Genomic DNA, 6,220 nt, shown 5'->3' with positions numbered 1-6,220 from the left:
GGGGCTGCTGCACCAGAGGTCAACAATGGAGAAGGGCATGGAGGTGGTGTGTTAGGGTTCTCCAGAGAAACCTATAGGATGTGTTTAAGTGTGTAAAGAGGCTTAAAAGGAACTGGCTCACATGATCGTGGAGGGTGATAAGTCCCAAGATCTGCCGTCAGCAAGCTGGAGACCCAGGAGAACCAACAGTGCCATTCCAGACGAGCAACAGGCAGGAGCAATTCTCTTACTCGGGAGGGCCAGCCGTTCCGCTCTGTTCAGGCCTCAGCAGATGCGATGAGGCCCACCCACACTGGGGAGCGTTGACTCAGTCCACCAAATCAAAGGTTAGTCTCATCTGAAAACCCTCCCAGACACACCCAGCATAAGGTGTGACCAAATATATCTGGGCACCCCATGGCCCAGGCAAGTCGACACAAAGTGAACCACTGCATGTGGCAGAGTGGTCTGGGGGCTTCCGGGGAGCCATCTGCAACCAGAGGAAGGTGGGGATGTGTCCCGTCTGAGTGAGCTCCACACTGGTCCCAGGACATTTTTAACTGAAAAAGTCAAACATTCACATGGCACAACATTGCGTAAGAAGGAATATAAAGGAAAGAATGTTGCCTTCTCCGGAGGCAGGCACTGCTGCGTCGTCTGTGCATCTCTCCTGAAGTCTTTGGGACACGTACTTGGATTTTTTTTTTTTTTTTTTAACACAAATGGAAACCTAGTGTCCCCCCAGTTGTACATACTGCTTTAGCGTGCGTCTAAGGCTCATTTTCTTTGCCTGTGTATGTAGATCTCCTTCTTTCCTTTTTAAGGATAGCTTGTCTAGCCCAAGTTTGGACTGGAACTGACCAGTTCCCTCTGGATGGGAGTTGCTTTGGTCAACCAATGTGTGCACAATCTTGCTCATGTGTAAGTAGGTACCAAGCAGATTAAGTCTTATGATTAGGGGAGTGTATTAAGTGTCATGGTTGGCAGAATAATGGCCCCAAAGATCCCAAGATCTAGTCCCCAGAACCTGTAGATCTGTCATTTGCACGGCAAAAGAAACTGTGGATGGAATGGAGCTAAGGGCCTTGAGATGGGAGGCCATCCTGGGTTACCCAGGGGCCCAGTGTCCTCACAGGGTCCTCATAAGAGGGGGCAGGAGGGTCAGAGGCAGAGACTGGAAGATGCTGCGCTGCTGGCTTTGCAGATGGAGGAAGGGGCCACGTGCTGAGGGTTGCAGGCGCCTCTAGAAGCTGGGAAAGGAGGACACAGTCCTGCCCTGGAGCCTCCAGGAGGCACCGGCCCTGCCCATGCCTTGACTTTAGGCTTATGATCAGTATGAAAATTAATTTGTGTTGTTTTAAGCCGTCTAGTTGGTGGTCATTTGTTGCAGCAGCCATAGGAGACTTACACACGTACATATAAAGCATTTATTTTGGTGCGACCATATTGCCCTCCAGAAACCTCACAGCAATTTGTGTTCTTTGTCCACCAATTTCCATTGCTACTGATGACATGGGAGAACATCTATGTGGCTGAAAGATTTGTAAGGATCGATGCGGGTTGAGAAGACGAGGGAGTTGCGTGGGCCTCTGTCTTTTCATTTTACAGAGCCTCCCCTCTGGTCATCTTGGAGCCATTGAATCAGATTTTGTATGAGTATCCTGTAGCTGCTGTAACATATTCCCCCAGACGTAGTGGTTTCAACACAGATCACCTCACAGTCCCGGGGGGCAGAGTCTGACGCGAGCCTCCCTGGGCTAAAGCCAAGGGATGGGCAGGGCTGGTCCCTTCTGGGCGCTCCAGGGGAGGACCTGTGTCTTCCTTTCCCAGCTTTAGAAACCATCACCCATGGTGTGGGCAAAAAGGGATATCAGGACTTGTGCTATGCTTCCAGCCAGTCACTGAGCTATGGAAACCCCTTTGGCACTTCAAGCAGGAACCCAAGAACGTGCCCATCTCCATCGACCATGGCCTGTTTGGCTTTCAGGGAAGTGTATCTCCAGCGTTTGTAAGTTGGAGCTGCCTGTGTCCCTCAGTCGTGACTCTGCTATTTCCCTTGCTGGGTGATGGGCAGGACAGAAAGAAGGAATTTCAGGGAGGAAGAAGCAGTCCCAGGTACTGCTGGTGGGTGTGAAGGCTTCATTTGTGGTTGTCACGACTGAGGGTTGGGGGTGCTCCTGGCATGGAGTGTGGGTGGAAGCCAAGGACAGTGCTCAGCATGTCTCCACGCCCAGGACCGTCCCGCCACAGAGAATTCAGCCCCAAGCATCCACGGTGCTGCAGGGGAGAGGCCCTGGCATAGCGGAATGCATCTCTAACTGTCCCCAGCCCAACAGCATCAGCGTCACCTGGGAGCCTGGTAGAAATGCAGTTTCTCAGGCCCCACTCCTGACCTCTAAACCCGACACTCTGGGAGTGGGGCCTGGTCACGTCTGCCTGAACGAGCCCCCCGGGCAATTCTGATGCACACCAAAGCCTGAGAACCACGGTCCAGTCTGTGCGCTCCCCTTCGTGTATTTAGATAGCCCCCCCCATGGGATCTGCATTTTAAACAAGCAGCCCAGGGGATTGCGATGCACCTGGGCAGGGGAGCCCACTTTGAGAAACACTGGTGGGCGCCGAACTGTGAGCCGTGTACTCCAAAAGCAACCTGCATATGCTTCTTAGGTCTTCCCTAAGAACCTACCTTGCTCATCACGGGGGTGGCCCGTGCAGCCTCTTCCGAGTTTACTCCCAACCCAGCCTAAGCGTTCAGGGGAGATCCAGAAACTTTCTGTTTTGGGACCACCAGAGGGGTGGAGAAGAGGGGGCCGGGGTGGAGGAGCTGTCGGCACCTCAGCCCAGAAGCAAGCGGCTTCTCCATGTGTCTTGATGAAGAGTGTGGCATAGATGACGATCCCACATGAGTTAGAAATAGGATATTTCTGAATATTCCTCTCAGAGGGGCTTTGAGCCAAAAAGAGCAATCAAACGTGGATTTAGTATAAGTCGTGTCTCGGGGTTTCAGGAGTAGGTTGAACCTTGAGACCTGAGACAGGTGCTGCTTCCTTAAGTTATGGGGTTCTGGAGGCTCTGCTCTCTGCTCCTTCACACCCGTCGTGCATAATTCCTGGGCAGCCTGACCCCACCGGGACTGAATTGCAAACCCCACCAGATTAAATCCCACGAAGGAACGAGGACGTATCAAATTGTGTATCTCTTTCACAGAAGCAGTGGTTCTCAGCGGAGGCCAGTTTTCCTCCCCAAAGCACACTGGGTAATGTCTGGGGGCATTCCTGGTTGCCATGACTTGGGGGAATTGCTCCTGGCCTGGAGTGGGTGGAGCCCAGGGACTCTGTGCAGCATATGCAGTGCCCAGGATGACCCCGCCACAGAGAAGGATCCAGCCCCTGTGTCCACAGGACCGAAGGGGAGAGACTCTGCCCTGCAGTACCACCAGCACACAGTAGGCCCTAGATAATTGTGTGGAATCAACATGAGAATGTCCCAAACCCATTTTGCCACCCGCACAAGTAATTTGTTCACTGGTTCTAGAATGTTCCCGTATCTTTGCAGGAAGAGATTTCACCCCAAAATAGGTAACATGAAAACCCGAAACTAAGTTGGCTTCCCCAGCCCACTCCCCATCTTGCAAAATCTATTATTTCAAAATTCCAGCCAAGACCAAGCACCCAGGACGTGGCCCTTGTAGATGGGGAGCTGGGGCGGTCACGCAGTCAGCCAGCAGGCGGCGCACGGGCACCACGGCCCCTCCTGACAGTGCCACCTGCGTCTCCAGCTGCCAGTGCGCAGCATCAGGACGGGAATGGACAACCTGGGCTAGAGCCTAGAGACGGCCCTGTCCCTGGAGATCGGTGCTGTGCTCTTGAGCTGGCTGCCCTTTCAGAATTGCCAGGAGAAGCCATCCTGCAAACCAGGGATGTCCTTCCTGCAGTTGCTCGGAGCTAATGGGATGCACAACATTGACCAGCAAGTGCCGCTTCGTCCTGAGCTGCCTGAACACACGAAGTGCTACCCAAACCCACAGATTCTGTTTTGTTTTTTGCACCTGGTGAGTACAGGGATCTGAACCCTTGACCTTGGTGGGAACCCACAAATTCTGATCAGCTCAGGGCTGTCCCCGGTTCTTTGTAAGCTTCTGTAGACTTGGGAGTCCATTTTTATCTCTCTCCATCTCCCATCTCTTATTATTGTGTTTTAAAAACTTATATATAAGCGCAACATGCCTACACGAAAGTGCACAAATTATAAGCAAACAACTGGATGAATTTTCATAAAGAAAATACACCCCTGTCTTTGGCTCCCAGACCAAGGAATGGAAACCAGCCAGTCCCCCACCCCCGAGCCCCTGCATTCACTGCCACCCCAAAGGGTAACACTGTCCTGGCGTTTTTGTGTTCTTTTTGGTGGCTGGCCAGTACAGAGATTCAAATCCATGACATCTGTGTTATAAGGCTGCGCTCTAACTACCTGAGCTAACCGGCCAGCCCTATCCTGGCATTTAATGCCATAGGTGAGTGTTGCCTGTTTTTAAGGGTTATACAAATGGAATCTGTGAAAGGTAAAACCATAAAGATTTTAGAAGAAAATATAGAATATATTTTGGTGTAGGCTAAATTTTATTAACGAGAACACAAGAAGTACTTGCCATAAAGGTGGGGTTTTTTGTTTGTTTGTTTGTTTTTTAAAGATGACCGGTAAAGGGATCTTAACCCTTGGCTTGGTGTTGTCAGCACCACGCTCACCCATTGAGCTAACCGGCCATCCCTATATAGGGATCTGAACCCGTGGCCTTGGTATTATCAGCACCACACTCTCCTGAGTGAGCCACGGGCCGGCCCCTACTTTTTTTTTAATCAACAAATTGGACTATGTTAAAATAATAATGCCTTGAATGGGTGGAGGCATTTGCAATGTGTACATTACAAAAATATAAAGTACCACAAATCCATAAATCGATGAGAAAAAGAGGGATAACCCAGTTTTTGAAATGGGCAAAACACTTAGAAAGACATTTCAAAAATGGGATATGCGAATGGCCAATAAGTATGTGAAAATGTGCTCGATTTCATCAGACATCAAGGGAGCACTAGTTAAAACCATAATGGATACGACTACACCAGCTGGCTAAAGTGGCTCATTACAAAGGTGCATTGGGGTCCCCAAGACCAATCCCCAGGTTCAGTGATCTACTGGGATGGCTCCCAGTATGCAGCACTGGTCATCTTCACAGCTGTGACTTATTATAGCAAAAGGATGCAAAGCAGAGTTGGCACAAGAAAAAGACACATGCGGTGAGTCGGGGGAGACCAGTCACAAGTTTCCAGAATCGTCCCAGGGGAGTCATGCAGCGACGTGAGATGTTGTCACCAGGGAAGCGCACAGAGACCCAGCACCTGAGGTTTTACTGGAGACGGGTCACACAGGCACCGTCTGCCTGGCATGTGCTGATTCCAGACTCCAGAAGGAAAGCAGAGTTGAGCATAAACCATGTTGTTTGCACACAGTTTAGGTGCAGCAAGCCATTCTTACCAGGAAATGGCAGGAATCTGCCAAGTCCAAGTTCCGAGATGTCAGTCAAGGGCCAACCTTGCAAGCAGCCTTTCTAAGGACAGAAGTCTTAGGTCAGTTGTGTTGACTCTTTTATGCACAAAAGGGGAAAAGCCAGCTATCCATTAAGTTTCAAAGCTGAGAGTATGCATACTCTAGGACTCCTGGCTATACAACTCCACCTCTGAATGCACACCCAACACGATGTGTGTGAATGTGCACCAAATGTCACATCGGGAATGTTCAGAGCAGTGCTGTCAGCAACAGCCAGACACTGGAAACTGCCTGCCATAGTTTGAACATGTCTCCCAGAGTCCATGTGTTGGAAACTTAATGTCCAATGCAACAGTGTTGAGAGGTGGGACGTTTAAGAGGTGATTAGGTCATGAGGGCTCTGCCTCATGAATAGGTTAAAGCCATTATCGTGGAAGTGGGTTCATGATAAAAGGATGCAATTATCCCCCATCCCCTTTACTCTCTCTCTCTCTCTCCGTGCGTTCTCTCCTGACTTTCCACCTTCTGCCACTGGATGACACAGCAAGAAGGCCCTCGCTAGATGCAGGCCTCTCAGCCTTGGACTTCCCAGCCTCCAGACCTGTAAAAAATGAGTCTCTGTTCATGATAAATTACCCAGTCTCAGATATTCTGTTATAGCAACACAAAATGGACTAACACGCTACCCACATGAGTA

This window comes from Cynocephalus volans, chromosome 10 (assembly GCF_027409185.1).
Source record: "Cynocephalus volans isolate mCynVol1 chromosome 10, mCynVol1.pri, whole genome shotgun sequence".
Classification (NCBI taxonomy): domain Eukaryota; kingdom Metazoa; phylum Chordata; class Mammalia; order Dermoptera; family Cynocephalidae; genus Cynocephalus; species Cynocephalus volans.
This window is presented reverse-complemented; position numbering follows the sequence as displayed.